Source organism: Palaemon carinicauda, chromosome 22 (assembly GCF_036898095.1).
Source record: "Palaemon carinicauda isolate YSFRI2023 chromosome 22, ASM3689809v2, whole genome shotgun sequence".
In the NCBI taxonomy this organism is placed as follows: Eukaryota; Metazoa; Arthropoda; class Malacostraca; order Decapoda; family Palaemonidae; genus Palaemon; species Palaemon carinicauda.
Window position 1 is genome coordinate 80,628,592 of NC_090746.1, and position 15,374 is coordinate 80,643,965.

A 15,374-nucleotide genomic window follows, 5' to 3' on the forward strand; every position below is an offset into this window, starting at 1 on the left:
TATATCTCTTCAAGAACATTTTCTATTTGTTGGTACATTACACCCGTAATATTATTGTACATAGACGGTAGAATAAACCTTTTCCATAATACTTACACCAACTAACAAAATAAATGAAGAGTAATTTGTCCCATACTTGCCCTATATCTCTTCAAGAACATTTTCTATTTGTTGGTACATTACACCCATAATATTATTGTAAGAAAAATCACATGGATAAAGCAGAGTAAAAGAGGGGAAGGTGAGTTTCAATATGAAAACATTTTGTCAGACTTTCCTCAAACATGTGAAAGGCAGCGTGTTTACACCAAAGCTTCCCGATCCTTTGCCTTTCTTCCTAACTTGAAATAGAATTTCACTTCAACAATACTAAGAGTACACAAATAAAAACCCTTATATCTTTCAGGATGTTATTTCTTTTAGATGAAACTATAATCTTAATAATAAAATAGCTTGCCAATTATTTACTTTGAATAAATTTAAAAATAGAATTTAACTGTGATATATATGTACGAGTATGTTTGTTCTTACCCAAAGGAAGGGTGCAACAATAAGCTACGCAGTTCAGATCACATGAATGTAAGCACAATCCTATATTAATATTCTTTTTCGCTCACTATTCTTTCTGTCAGGGATGGATTTCAGGCTTTCAGTTCTATTTTCATATTCATTCCATAAATAATAATTAGGTCACTTCTCTCGCTGTCATTTTGTTTCATAGAAATAAACACTAATCTTTTCTCAAAAAATAGTTTGCAGGTTCTTTTTTTTTTTTTTTTTATTTTCAAAGACTAATGGAGTGAATTTTGCAAGACACCAAGACAATTTATTTCTTCTAATTTCTCCTTTTTAAAACACCAATATTATAATAATTTATAAAAGCAAATTTTCCCCAATTCCTCTTCTGCTTAAACTTTTATCTTTTGTAACTTTTTGCTTTAGCCAAATAAGTTTCAAATATGAACTCAGTTACTTCATACCCATCAACTTCCTCTTACATTTACCTTATGATAAATCATAATATAACAAACTTATTTCCACAATCATTTGCTCATTTTCTGGCATACTTATGGCTGCCCCCAGCCAAACATGTATTTCCATCAATAAAATACATTTCCACCAAACTTTCTATTGAAAATTACTTCAGGAACTCCATAACTGCCTATAACACAACTTGCTCCTTTGACTTATGGTACCTTTGCATTAACATCACGTATCACACCAACCTTTTCTTATCCTATAAATCAAAGCAAGCATGAATAACAACTCTTATACAGCATTTTCTCGCATCCTAATGAATCTTATCCCTACAATTCTTAATTAAACACATTTGCCCTATTTCACAAGTCGCCTTTCTAACGACATTACAAGCAATGGATTTTCCTTATTACGACACAGTTTAGCAGTCCTTAACAATCAAGCATAGGCCTTACCCATTCTTAAACTTTATAAGTTTTTACTATCTTTTTTGTGCCGAGAATACAAAAAAGTTTTAGTTAAACTTTCTGAAGCAAGTGAACTACGATATATTTCTTTACTTCTATCCACATTCAACACTACATATTTCGGTGCCTAATTTTATTACGTATGAAAGTTATTGACTATATCAATACAGGTTATGGGCTGCAAACATCTAGACTCTGGCCTCTTGCGGATTTCAATGCCATACAGTGTGGGAAAAAACAGTTTTTCCATCCTAAGACCGGATACGTCTGAAAGGTTGCGTTGTACCTCAGACGACGATAGCTGCCATTTAGGGTGATTTTCTCAAGTATTTACTCCAACCTCCAACCAAATAGTCTACAACTCGTCACATTGCACAACTCGGCATTGGATTTCATAGGTGAAACCATTAATACTTGCAGAATAGCAATATCGAAGTGTGCCTCAGTAATACATGTATGCATGCATTTGGTATAAATGTTGAGATTGTTCATATATTATATTCATTAGATGGTATGGCCGCCCCGAAATATGTCACTATCTATAACTATGAACAAATACATAGTAAATGAACCAAAACATATCTAAAACACAAATATATCCACTTCTGACGATTAGAAGTAAATATTACAAGTCAGTATTCGCACTGAATTTCCAAAGACGTTATACTGACAACGAAACAACATAAGATGGCTTACATACCTTCAGAATTGTACATACCATGCACTTGTAATAATATCGTAAGCATAATTTTTTACTAATTACTAAAATGTCATTGGCGGAACAACCAGATCATATCCCCTCACCACCTTTCCTCTTTAATAGTGGTGAGCATGAGTTCATATTGAAGATATAAGTATGAGCTTGTGAAATACAAATAGGTATAAAATACGTGTTCCTGTCTATATACATGAAAGCGTTTTATTCATAATATAAAGCGGATATTGAGAAAGAAAAACATCTTATCCAGGTACCCAATGGAGATATGATTCAAAGTAATTTGCATTGCCTCTAAGGAAATAACAATATCTCGCCTAAACCAATATACCGGAGTAAATGATATTTCCAAGACAGAGAATATGTAGCATTCAGATCCACTTTAAGTCCAACAAATTCTTCGAAAATACATTGGCCATGGATTTAGGACTCCCAATGGGAGACAATAACACTTTGGATCCAAGGATTCTCAGAAAATATGGCCAATTAAGCCTCTTCCTGTAACTGGATTGAGAACATTCGCGGCGAGAGAGATCATCTGTTATCAGCAATCTACTCAGTGAATGAAAATTAATTCATTTTTACACGTAAACAGCGTAATAGTATAATCACATTCGAAAATTAAATACGAAATGATCACACCACATGGCTACTGAGAACGACTGCAAATACCTCACGAGGAAAAATACATTGCAATTCAAATAGTTTCATTGTGTATCTCGATAACACAGCAATTACCCCTAATGCTTTTCTCTTGTCTTTTTTTAGTTTTTCTATACCTTCGAATCATTAAATTTTCAACAGATTTGGAAATATATCACGTGGAAAAGTTAACAAAACATAAGGATATTCTTTAACAGTTAAACGTGTGGAGAACAAGCCTTGTACAAAATTAACCTTTTTTTTTTTTCATCGAGAGCACATTTCTTACTCTAGTCTACTGATCTAAAGCATACTAACTGAACAACTCCCTCATCTTATCAAGTATAGGAAGTAAAAACTGGGAGATCACCTGGTACGAATTGTAAGTTTTAGAGTGCAAAATAAAATATGATGCAAATTTATCAGTCTGAACCACGGAAAAAGAATGTTAGCGCAAATATATTTACGTACACCTAAACCCCTCATAACTCTGTACACCAGCTTATCCAATCATTTTGACAGATTAAGGGAAGCCCTTTAAAAAAAAAAAAATTCTAAATATTGATGTTCAGAGGAGTTTAGGAAGCTTAAAACACCAATTGCCAGAGAACCTTTAGCTATATCAACCAACAAATTTCAGTAACGCCTAAAGGACCTTCCCAAAACTTAGAGTTGGAGCTTTGATTTCAGACCCAAGCAAATCTGCTTGTGTTATTACACTATGTAAAAACAACAAAACTATTACTTTCCTTCGTACTTCACACCATACACAGGCAAATCCGTTTTTATTCATGATCAAGTAATACTCTTCAGCTATTAAATAGGTGTTGTTAACTTAATTCAATAGGACAGAAATGAGCGTTAATATCAATAATACAGCATTAATATCCTGAAAATTAGTTTTACCCATAATATTACCGTTTATGCTAAGATATCTCTTGGCTATATTCATCATCAGTGATGATCATCATCATCATTATCATCATCATCATTATTATTATTATTATCATTATTATTATTATTATCGTTGTTGTTGTTGTTATTATTAACTAAGCCACAACCCCAGTTAGAAGAGCAGGATGCTATAAGCCCAAGGGCTCCAATGTGAAAAAAAATACCCAGTGAGGAAAGGAAATAAGGTAATAAATAAACTATATGAGAAGTAATGAACATTTTTTTTTCTGTTGAAGACAATGAAAAGTAAGTAAAATATCAAAAAGATTCGTTGATATAGCTCGCTCCCTGTTTTTATCAACTTGATTCACGTACTAAATTAATCACTTAAAATTAACTTTTGTATTTGATACATAGAAAAGCACAATTCACATAATTTCTTCTTTACCTTTAATGGCCTTTACTGGCTATTTCATTCATAAGCAGTTATATGAATTGAATATAATGTAAAACATTTTATGGACATATTCCACCAACTACTTTCAATTTTTCACTTTTAATCAACATTCGCTATTACTACATTTGCCAGCTTTCATCTTCTGATCTAAACTAAATAAATAAAAAAAAATGTAAAGTTCAGGGACTTCCAGTCAGTGTATCCAAATTCCAGTTTACTCCCCATCTAAATATTCGATTCTGTTCGAAATGTAACTCAACCATTCACTTCAAATACACTTCCTGGTGTCCAAATTGCTTCAATTGTAGGCTGGATACATCATTTACATTGAGTGATATACTCTCCTTTCATAGCATAAATTATTCTTGATAATAATGTTTTATTTCTTTAAAATGAAATACTATTCAGCTCTAACCTCGGCCTAGTCGATATACTGCCCTTATACATCTTCCTTTACCTACCCTATTAATAGTATAGAATACATATTCATTAATTGAATCACTCATAATTCATTTACATTTTCTCTATAGCCTCCTCATCTCTACTACAATAAGAATTCGTTGTTTCGTTTTAAACAAGAACTACTTTTGCAAATCTTACCAGTAATGATCAAAGGGAAAGATAACACGGTAAATGATATAGTAAAAAACAAACTACGTAACCGGCACACATTTGAGAGAGAGAGAGAGAGAGAGAGAGAGAGAGAGAGAGAGAGAGAGAGAGAGAGAGAGAGAGTTTTCAATTGAAGAAATACCTCACAGACAAAATTCCGCAACCATCTCCCAGAGGACATATGAAACAATTTTTTTTTTCTTATCTTGTGCAGCGAAGTAAGAATTCCTCCATCCGTGCATAAACATTTCCAAATAAAACACCTATCTCTATCTATATATGTTATAAATTATTTATTTTTCTAAAATCTTACCAAACTTCCCCATATTTCTACAAAAAAACTTATTTTGCAATAAAAAATGATGAAGATTATACTGAAATATAAAATAAGGAAGATCATCTCACAATCTAGGGACAGCTTGAATAAAACTTCTACAATATTGTGTAGTATTAAACCTTATAATGGTGAACGCAGTAAAAAAATTCGTTGTTTCATTTTAAACAATAACTACTTTTGCAACTCTTACCAGTAATAATCAAAAGGGAAAGAAAACACGGTAAATGATATAGCCGAAAACAAACTATGAAGTAGGCACATAATTGAGAGAGAGAGAGAGAGAGAGAGAGAGAGAGAGAGAGAGAGAGAGAGAGAGAGAGAGAGAGAGAGAGAGAGAGAGAGAGAGTTTTCAATTGAAGAAATACCTCACAGACAAAATTCCGCACCCATCTCCCAGAGGACATATGAAACAAATTTCTTTCGGAATTCTTTTTTTTTCTTATTTTGAATGCAGCGGGGTAAGAATTCCTTCATCCGTGCATTAAAATTTCCAAATAAAACACCTCTCTCTCTCTCTCTCTCTCTCTCTCTCTCTCTCTCTCTCTCTCTCTCTCTCTCTCTCTCTCTCTCTCTCTCTCTCTCTCTCTCTCTCTATATATATATATATATATATATATATATATATATATATATATATATCATTAAATTTTTTTTACTAAGCTACCACATGTTTCTACAAAAAAATCATTTTGCAATAGGAAAATTATGAAGATTATACTGAAATATAATATAATGAATATCATTCCACAATCTAGTGACAGCTTGAATAAAACTTCTAGAATATTGTGTAGTATTGAACCTTATAATGCAGAAGGCAAGGCTGTTAGAATTAACTGCAAAGGGAAATATTTCCTCGCCACGTCCCACAAGTACTTCATTCTAATGCTGACTAACAGAATGCGCTACAGTTGACATTAAAATTATCTGCCCTACAAAACTAGCTACTTTTCTAACAAACTATTTATTAGCAATAAGTGTTCCTTTTATACTACATATAAAATTAATTACCAGCTGAAAATTTATCTAATCTGACAAAAAAAAAATCAACCTACATTCCCATTTCGTTCATATGTTCTTTGTCCCCCAAAGAGTTATTTTGGTCACTTGCTTTCTTCACAATATAGTTTTCCCTTTCGATTCTGCAGTTATGTATAACATGTAATCCGCGAAACTCACTTGGAATTAAAATGGTGCTCGTTGTTTTTAACATGAAACTGAAAAATGAATTCATGCTCAGTGGGGGATGTAAAGATAGATTTAGCCTATTTGTTCTGAAATATATTACAATCTAGACACAAGGTTTTTCCGACGATCCTTTACAGTTTACTGGAAACAAATATTTTGTCCCCTAAATTTCAAGGCGTTTTTATTTTTATTAATTTGTTTCACCTTCAAATGAAGACCGTGAACTGATCTTATAGAAATTTAAGGATAATAAATTTTATCTTTCAGCCATCATCCTTGTTATTATGTTGATAGAATAGCCTATCTCCTCTTCTCCATAGGCTGGTATCCTGAGCTATTCTAACAACTTAAAATCAAGGTACTGAAGCCATTACAATTATCTTTTGAAAACCCATTACCAAGGAAATTTCTACGACTGAATGTCATAACTGGACAATTCGTTTGTAATAAACAAAGCTTAAATCATACAAGTAGATTAGAGATTATTTAAATACAACTAAATACAGCAAATACGATAAAATACAAGAAATGGCAATTACAGCAGAAATAATGGTGTTTTCAAACTACCATCGAAATACTATTGAGGTAAACGACAGAGAAAACAAGTACTCCTTTTAAATAATTTCAAAGGCAGCATAGTGAGATGCAAATAACAGAAATTAGGAAAAGAAACTATTTGCGCACAATTATATATATATATATATATATATATATATATATATATATATATATATATATATATATTAAAATATATCATTTCTGGTAAAATAAATGGTTAGCGCAAGCTCACACTTACACACACTTACACACACACATAATATATACATATATATATACATATATATATACAGTATATATATATATATATATATATATATACACACACACACATGGCCCCAAGACAGCGGAAGACTGTGATACAGAGGCTATAGTACTACCTACGACTTGAAAACGATGGTTTGATTTTGGAGTGTCCTCCTAAAAGGACCTGCACACCATGGTTAAAACATCTCTATCTCTTATGGTAGTAGGTTGGCCAGGGCACCAGCCGCCCGTTGAGATACTACCACTAGAGAGGTATTGGATCCTTTGACTAGCCAGACAGCAATGCATTGGATCCCTCTCTCTGGTTACGGCTTATCTTTACTTTGCCTACGCTTATACAGAATAGTCTGGCCTATTTTTACATATTCTTGTCTTTCCTCATACACCTGACAACAATGAGATACTAAACACTTCTTCACTCAAGGGGTTAATTACTGTACTGCAATTTGTTCAGTGTACTTTCCTCTTGGTAAGGGTAGAAGACTCTTTAGCTATGGTAAGCAGCTCTTCTAGGAGAAGGACACTCCAAAATTAAATCATTGTTCTCTAGTCTTGGGTAGTGCCATAGCCTCTGTACCATGGTCTTCCACTGTCTTGGGTTAGAGTTCTCTTGCTTGAGGGTACACTCGGGCACACTATTCTATCTTATTATTTTTTTTTGCTCTTGTTTCTTTTGAAATGGTGTGTTGGGCAGGCTTAATAAAAGGGCCATGGATGCTTGGTGGTTTATCAAGAGGTTGTCTTTTCCTTTTCTGATTCTTTTTCTTCTCAAAACCATCCTTACTGTCCTCCCTTCAGTTGAAGTGGCTATCCTGCAGGGTATTTAGCCTTGCATGGTGTATCGGCTCCTCCATGTTGACCAGTTTTTCCGACTTTTTACTATAGTCTGTGGGTATCATCAATCACTTTATTTATAATTCTGTACATATTGTTTTTGTTATAATTCTTGTTAATCTAGTTTTTAAGTATGATGTCTCTTTTTTATTTCTATTAATTCTTATGCTGTCTGGAGACAATGAGCGAAATCTGGGACCACTACGTCCTAGATTTCGTCAATGTCGTCTTCTGTATTGCAATATTCGTGGTCTTCATGCAAATATCCAGGACCTTACAGTTGCGTCCAGACAGTATGATATTCTTTTGTGCTCAGAAACTTTGGTTTCTAATATGAGGCACTTATCTGAGCTCCTTATAACTCGTTTTAAGAAGCCAATAATGTTGAAAAGTGATGCCATTCCTAGGGCCAGGGGAATGGCGGTGTATATTAGGACCGAGCACCCTGCTTCTCATAAGTCCTGCTATCAATGTGGATGTCATTAGATTCAGGTAATAAAAGTTTGTGGCAGGCATAATAACTTTTATTTGTGTTCGATCTACCGGAATCCAGACATGGATGATTCTATCTTCGATTATCTTCTTACCATTATGGCTAAGATACAAGAAGATGATAGAAAGGCTTTTTTTGTCTTTGTTGGTGATTTTAATGGTTAAGTTCTATCTCTCCTACCGATCGCCATGGCTTAAGAGCTTTAGACTTTGGCTCTGAATCAGGCTGTGAGCAAATCATAAATGAAGCTACTCACAGGTCTGGTAATTGCTGGGGCCTCGACTGACTCCCCTGGCGTTATAACTAGTAAGGTTGGTTCTCCAGTCGGGACATCCGATCATGCCTTGATTTCATTAGTAGTGAAGACTGAGCAGCCTGTCCCTGATATATCATACTCCTGTAAAATTTATATGAAATCCCAAGCAGACTAGAATGGGATTTTGCATGATCTTTTGTGCTTAAATTGGTCGCAATTATATAGTAGTGTAGATCCTGTTGTCCCTTTGAATGAGAATCTAGTCAACATAATTGATAGGCGTATCCTTTCTTGTGTGCTAAGGTACCGAGTGAAGGACAAACCATGGTTCAATGATGATTGTAGACGTGCTTATTTGGAGAAGCAGGAGGCCTATCATCTTTGGAAGGGTAACAGATCAGATTTGACCTGGAACAACTATACTCAGCTTCGAGCTTTTGCTCAGAGAGTTTATGCCTCAACTGAAAAGGAGTACAATTTAACCATAAAAGAAACCCTTTCTGGTACAACTCAGGAACATAAGTGGTGGTCTACCCTTAAATCTGCACTCTTTGGTGTAGATGCAACAGTTCCTCCTTTACTTAAACCAGATGGCTCAGTCACTCACTGTCCAAAGGAAAAGGCAACCCTTTGGCTGATGTTTTGACAGTAAACAGAGTAATGAGAAACTTGAATTTCCTCATTCCTGTTTTCCTGAGGCTAAACTAACTAGTTTAGCTTTTCGATCTAGTGAGATTAAAGCTCTGTTGGTGGACCTTGATGCTTATGGAGATGTAGACCCAAACTGTATTTTTCTTTTGTTTTTTTATAAGGACAGCAGATTTCTTAGCTCCAAAGTTATTTGTTATTTTGTGCAAGTTAGCAAGAAGAGGAGCTTTTAGCACTTGTTGGAGAATTGGTAATGTTACTCCTCTATGTAAATGTGTTTGTGGTAGGTCAAGTCCCACTGATTACCGCACAATGTCCATAAATCCCATATTATCTAAAGTTTTTGAACGTCTTCTGGCAAAACGTCTTAATAGGGTTGTGAAGGTAATCATCTACTCCCTAGTTTGCAATTTGGTTTTCGTAAAGGCCTTGGAGCATGTGATGCCCTTCTTACATTCTCCAATGCTGTACAGAAATCCCTTGATTGTGGTCAGGAATTTCGTATGATTGGCCATGATTTTAGTGCTGCCTTTGCCCGTGTTAATCATGAAGCCCTTGTTTTCAAACTCAAACAGTTGGGAGTAGGTGGGTCGATTCTTAGCATTATTATTGATTTTTTAAGTAATAGATCTCAAAGGGTTGTTGTTGATGGGCACCATAGTGAGTATAGGAATGTGATATCCAGTGTTTCACAGGGTAGTGTTCTTGGCCCATTACTTTTCATACTATATACACATGACATGTGGTTTGGCCTAGAAAACAAGCTTGTTGCATACACAGATGATGCTACTCTCTTTGCATCAATTCCATCCCCTGAATGTAGATCTGGGGTTCTTGAATCCCTCAATAGAGATTTAGCTAAAATTAGTGCGTGGAGCAAATTATGGGGTATGAAGTTGAATCCTAATAAAACTCAAAGTATGATTGTAAGTAGGTCAAGGACGGTGGCTCATCAACATCCGGATCTCAGTATTGATAATGTTTCTTTAAATTTGTATGACTCTTAAAATTTTAGGTGTGATTCTCGACAGAAAATTTACTTTTGAGAAACACATTAGGTCTGTGTCTTCTTTAATTGCACAAAAAATTGGCTTATTGAGAAAGTCTTACAAGATTTTCGGTGATCAATCTATTCTGAAGAAGTGTTTTAATTCTTTCATTCTATCTGTCTGGTGTTCAGCTGCTGATTCTCATCTTAATTTGTTGGACAGAAACTTACGGTCTATTAAATTTCCTATTCCTGATCTAGATATTAATCTTTGGCACCGTCGTTCAATTAGTTCCTTATGCATGTTGCACAAGATTTTTCATAACTCTGACCATCCTTTACATTCAGATCTCCCAGGACAATTCTTTCCTGTTCGTAATACTAGGCAGGCAGTTAATTCTAATAGCTAGGCCTTCTCCATCATGAGGCTAAATACTACACAGTATTCTAGAAGTTTTATTCCAGCTGTTACCAAGTTATGGAATGATCTTCCTAATCGGGTGGTTGAATCAGTAGAACTTCAAAAGTTCAAAGTTGGAGCAAATGTTTTTATGTTGACCAGGCTGACATGAGTCTTTTATAGTTAATATATGACATATCTGTTTATGACGTTGTTAATAGCTTACATAGGACATATCTGTTTTGACGCTGTTACTGTTTTTAGAAGGATATATTGTTAATTTATTCTCATCATTTATTTATTTCCTTATTTCCTTTCTTCACTGGGCTATTTTTCCCTATTGGAGGTCTTGGGCTTATAGCATCTTGCTTTTCCAACTAGGGTTGTAGCTTGGCTAGTAATATTAATAATAATAATAATAATAATAATAATAATAATAATAATAATAATAATACCCTTACCAAGATGAAAATAGCCACTAAACAATCACAGTGCAGTAGTTAACCCCTTGAGCGAAGACGACTTGTTTGTTAATCTCAGTGCTGTCAAGTGTATGAGGACAGAGGAGAATGTGGAAAGTATCAGCCAGACTATTCGGTGTATGTGTAGGTAAAGGAAATTAGCCGTAACCAGAGAGAGGAATCTAATGTGGTACTGTCCAAGTATCCAATCACTCGGTAGTAGTAGTATATCAACGGTTTTCTAGTGACCTGGCCATCCTAATATATATATATGTGTGTGTGTGTGTGTGTGTATCATATATATATATATAATATATGTATATATATATATATATATACACATGTGTGTGTGCGTGCGTATATATATATATATATATATATATATATATATATATATATATATATATATATATATATATATATATAGAAACATTTATAATATATAAATACATATGCATATTGTATATATTGGTTGAGTGCATAAAGGGAATATCAATACAATGAAAACCTCAAGTATCATAAATTCACAATTAAGCCCAAACTTCACCAAAAAGAATACTAAAGAAGAAGTAAGGCAACGTATATGCAAAACATTTTCGTAAACTATTTCAGAAAAAGGGAATTCGAAACAGCTAATATCGCTGGCTGGCACAGAAAAAAAAGGACATTTCAAAACTAATTTTACACGCAATAAGTTCTGCCGGCAGCAATTTGCTGCTTATTCAGCAACTGTTGGGTGAAGAACCGAAAAAGAAGGAGGATGCACGAAGAAGAGAGAGAGAGAGAGAGAGAGAGAGAGAGAGAGAGAGAGAGAGAGAGAGAGAGAGAGAGAGAGAGAGAAGCGACGTCTTTCCGATACAATAAGAGCTTTGGCTCAAAGAATTGGGAAAGCATATTACCACGTCTTTTTCATATTTTTCTTCGGGTGAAAGATTTATGTGAAAGATTTTTTTTTTCCGTTTGAATCTATTTGCTTGTTTTTTCTGTAGTTAACGCGAGGAGTTCGATTTGGAGTTGCTATTTGTTTTAACTAAATGGAGGGCCTTTTATTTACACATTTTAACAATATTGAAATGAGAATCTTTAAATATAAAAATAACATATTTTTTTTGGAACGTAATGGTCAAAATAAGCATTAAAACATGACAAAAACTTGAATATGGGAAAGGTCACGGAACACATTTAATCTAATTTCAAATATGTGACGCCTATAGTCTCCTCCATTCTGGTATATTAGATAGTGAAATAGATAAAACATATAAGCAGAGCGCGAATGGAGTGGATACATCTCGACGGAGTACGTGATCTGTATATAAAAATTTGATAGTAGATTGTTCTATTGCTATTCGAATTCAACTCAAATATAAAGTAAAAATGATATCAATATTCTTACTTCAAAATACTACCAAAGCTTTACTTTCACAACTCTGCCGCGGAGTAACAGTTTGTATTTGGTTTGTTTGTTTATTTGTTTGAAAACAACAATACCCAAAAAGCGGAGCCTGAATTTTTACGAAAACGTACAAAAAAAGATAGTTTTGACAAGAGTAACACTGTAATATTTTGGCAAGGATGCGAAAATAACTTCTAGAGATGGGTCATTTTGGAGCGCTGGATTTCTCATAAAGGCCTTAGATGCTTCAGGCTGAAGACACCAAGCAAAATATTGACGTAGATTTCTTTAAGAGATTCTAAACTTAATTTTTCAAAAGAAAGTCCTATTGACACTTTGCCTTTCTTGTTATATAATTAACGCATATGTTTCGTCTTAATCTGTTAGACTTTATTTAAATCCTAGCAACTAAATTTCTGGTTAATACAAATAAAAGTTTAAATCCTGGCAACTACATTTCTGGTTAATACAATAAAAGTTTGAATCCTAGCAACTAAATTACTGGTTAATACAAATAGAAATTTAAATCCTAGCAACTAAATTTCTGGTTAATACAAATAGAAGTTTAAAATCTAGGAACTAAATTTCTGGTTAATACAAATATCATACTCCAAGCGGAGCAATGCGTTTCATTGGTGCTCTTGTTTAGTATTTATGTTTTCATTTGTCAAAATAAGCATCTGCAACCACCAGACATATAAATAAAATAAATTAAAAAAAATTTTCATAGCTGGAAAATATTTTGATAATGGTACTAAACAGATTAAAAAAATCTTATTGCTATAACTTAGGCATCTCATATTAGGATGATAACTAGTCTTAGCGAGCAAGAATTCGTGTGTTCTCATAACATCAAAGAATCTCTCACGGGGGATACAAGGGGAATGTGTAATAAGCTCAATAAAACTTCAAAGAGACCCGATAAAAGACATTACCTAAGCTGATCATAAAGATGATCAAAGAAGAAAGTTCTCAGAATCCTCTTATGATATATCATTTATCAGTTTATACAAATATAATATCTGGAATATCATTGCTCAAGGATTCAACAAGTTGGCGAATAAATATGCATTCTATTCCTTTAGTTATGTATGCAATACATCTGATATAATAAAATAAAATATTCTCTAGGGATATACGATTTTCAGGTAGCCCTATATGTTGATTAGTTTGCTATTACTTAGTATATGTTGATTAGTTTGCTATTACTTAGTATTTTTTTCATAATTCTAGTATTTTCGAAAATATAAAAATTATAATTATATAACGCATATTTACTTCACTAATTTAAGTCGCTGTTACACTATAGTTCATTTCTTTTAGCGAGGCAGATTTGCACCGACTCGCAGCGGTGCCCTTTTAGCTCGGTAAAGTTTCCTGATCGCTGATTGGTTAGAATTATCTTGTCCAACCAATCAGCGATCATGAAACTTTTCCGAGCTAAAAGGGCACCGCTGCGAATCGGTGCAAATATGCCTCGCTAACAGAAATGGACTATAGTATATTTGCACTAACGTATGCGAACCTATTAGAAAAATTGCTCATACGCTGACAAACGCAAGGGAATCGTTAAGATTACGTCGTTTAGGTTCCGTAATACGTAGGCAAACGTATATATTCGCATACACAGAGGGCAAGAATTTATTTCGAGCATGTTCAAAATGTTCAGCGTATATGAACGTGTAAGTCCTTCGTTACCCACACCACAGGAGTATGTTAATCAAACGGTGAATACGCCAGAGGGACGCTAAAGGTACGTTACTGTACTTGGTATAGGTACCGTATGCATAGCATACAAGTAACGCAATGCCGACGAACGATTAATATATTGAACATACCGCTAACGATTAATTGACGTATGTAATCGTATTCCTAACGTATATTAGCGTATCCCTTACATAAACCTATGACAAACGTATTTATTCATACACGTAGGGCATAAATACCTCGTGGTAAATATACCCCCCGACGTTTTGTCATCTGGTATAAATTGAGTGTCATTTCCACATCTCCATCATCTGGTCCTACCGCCTCACTTTGAAACTCCATGTTTTTTCTGGCCTTTTTCATACTCTGTTGCAGCTGGGAGGATACGGAGGCAGCTGATGAAGGGATAAATCCAATGAGCATGTTTCGGTAAGTGGTGCATCTGATATCTCCCAAGCTGAATCAGCAACATCAGTGGGTGAATCTGGATGTCTGTTCTTTGCAGTGTATTTCCTTACGGACGAAGTCTTCTTCAGTGGTATCTTTGAAGTCTAGTTGAAAAATGAAGGATCTCGGAAAATCCATTTATATATACGGATGCTCAGGGAATAAAATTCTTACTCTACTCATACATTACTCATGATCCATACAGTAACGAAACGCTCATATAACGGCGCTTAGAATCTCATATATGGTTCTCGTACACTGCTCTCAAACGTTGATATAAACTACACCTACGATGACATACATTGACATACGCTTGTAAACGTTACTTATACGCTACTTATACAAGAGTTAAATGGTAGCTGGAAAAAGTGTGATATCACAAGCTCAAAGTTGTGAGCCCAATCAATTTCATATATGACACTCATACGTTCTTTTACAGTCTATACGCATGGCTAGAGTTTAACACCGCCTCTACTTTTTAAAAGAACCGAACGGCAAAGGAACGTTTATGACAAAATATGCATATATTTAAAATAAAGCGCCAAGTACGGTGAATAATGATAACTATTCATAAAGGATTTTACTTCTAGAATGATATAACAAATTACATAAAAAATTATCTGTATGGCCATGAA